We start from the raw sequence: 2,413 nt of genomic DNA, 5'->3' as shown, positions 1-2,413 counted from the left end.
TCCAGGTGCTTTTTCGCATGTTTGAGGCGCGCCGCAATGTGCGCCTCTGTAAGCATTGGGGTCGTGTTGCGCTTGACGTACTCAAACCGCACGATCTCCTTAAGCATTTGTCGGACCCAGCGCGCAGACCAAGGCAAATTGAGGTCACGAACAATGGTAGTGGACGTGGAATCTGGCTTGGATGCAGTACGGTAGATGTGACGAACGTCCGTAGGAGACAGCTTAGACGGCCGGTGGCGCCCAAAGCGCTTTCCATAGTTGGTTGGGTCCTTAAGGAAGTTGGAAATTGCAGTGCGAGAAACGCCCAGGCTCTTGGACATGAATTGCACAGTTTCTTGGTTTTGCTTCCACACCACGATTTGTCCCTTCTGGAACTCGTTCAGTTGCGGTCCTCGGCCCATTCTGCGTGCGTGAGGGTCGTGAAGAAGAGGAATACTACCGATGCCTGAGTTCCTGGGTCGATTGGTGTAGTACTTTGCACTTTAGAGGACGATGAGTGGAATGTCTTATTTTTTCTTCCCACACCGAAAAGGCTAGCCAGTGGCTATACCGGTGTAAAGGATAAGACAGCTCCTATCGGGAGTTCCACCTAGTAGAGCTAGTTGTTGGCAATATGGATCTATTTTAGTGGTAATACGTTCGGCAATACATAGGAAATGTCCAAATTACCGAATGTCTTAACATTTATTCCCGCACTGTAGTACTCATCCACTGGGACAAACCGGATCTAAACTACCGGTACTCTTCTCATTAAAGTACGGTAGCGTTTGTAAGGGTCAAAAAGTGTCTTTTGCTTTTTTAAAAGCAAAAGACACTTTTTGACAAATTTCAAATGACGTCGTTTTAAAAATGAAATCTGATTTGCCTGATGGTGATCGCTCGACAAATGGTCCAGATTGCCATATTTACACTTTTCAAATGCCCTTGGATATTTTGGATCCGAAATCGACGAATTTAATGTGTTGTGATCGAAAAAGTCGGACATCTCATCCGACTCAATTTTCATTGGCTTAAATTTGACCTAATTATCTTGCCTTTACTTTTTGCTGCATCATTTAGTCTGTCAATTCCGACGTCATTGTGCTCCTACATCCACAACTTTGAGAAATACTATAAGGGGAGCTTATATGTATATGGGTGCCGTGCAATCCATTAAGTAGGGTGTATATGCGGGAATGCCATAAAAACCCGGACTACAGCAACTTATGTCTCCCGTCTACGTTTTCTAGCCAGGCGTACAAATGTGACCATCTTCATTTGGGACATACGAAGCTGACGTCCAAGTTCAGTGAAACCCCTGGATGATGGCAAATTGGCCATTATAGTGCCAAATGCAATGCATCTATAGCCGTGACCGAGGTGTAGGGACGACCCAAACCAGTGCCAATCGTGCTGTTATAAACGTTTTGGGGCTCCTGCACCGCGAACTTCCACTCACACAAGATATTGCCTTGATTCTTGGTGAAGTCCCGCAACTTGATCTTGTTTTTGTAACAGCCAGCTAGCAACGACAGTGCAGTACAGTACCTTAGAGCCTGCTCCACACCTCCAGTAGTACTAACCAACCACTACTACCAAGGCCACACCCACCACCACAGCAATCACTACTGCTCATCCTATGACCACCACAAGCCAGATCTACCACTACTAACTACCACAGCCAGGTGGTGTGGAGCATCCGTCAGGAGGATCCTCCCTCTGGCGTATGCTCCACACACCTCCAGTAGCACCAGGCTCTAAGGTATTGTTCTGTCGTTGCTAGCTGGCGGGTTGCAGGCAAAACTTCATTATGTTGTTCATCTGCCATCGTCAAAGCACTTATAACCAATCAATGCATACACAAAGCACTTATAACCAATCAATGCATACAGGACATTCGGTCCGACTTTCTTCTGTCAATTTCTCACGTCTGGTTTTGACTTCGCTTTTGTATATAGAATATATTACAACGAACAAGAAAGTCGGACAAACCGTCCGACGATCACTTGGTTTCTGTATTTCCTGTCCGACTTTTTTCCACTAATGATGTATTTTCAGAAATCAAGACCAAAGTGTCAAAGTTATCATGTGTGAAGGAAAAGGGCAAAAGGGCTGATTCTCATCTTCTAGCAAAATACCGGACTCCGTTGTACTAGTACAGTAGATAGGAGAGTTTTGAAAACGCATAATAAAAATAGAAAATGTCTGAAAATTATGCCAGGCTCAACTACGACGACAATAAGTAGCGACGACAACTACATATCTTGCTCCAACCGACAATTAACACCGGCGGCAGAGCAACGGGCTCACCTAGTTGATAGTAAAGTTAAGATATTCCCAAGTGGGATAAACTGGGACAATGGATTCATTTCGATTCAATTTTGGATACACAACACACAGTCCACAAGGGTTTTGTAAATTGGCAATCGTTTGC

This window comes from Aphanomyces astaci (assembly GCF_000520075.1).
Source record: "Aphanomyces astaci strain APO3 unplaced genomic scaffold supercont1.115, whole genome shotgun sequence".
Taxonomy (NCBI): Eukaryota; Oomycota; class Saprolegniomycetes; order Saprolegniales; family Verrucalvaceae; genus Aphanomyces; species Aphanomyces astaci.
The sequence above is the reverse complement of the archived record's forward strand: the minus strand, read 5'-3'. Positions refer to the sequence as shown.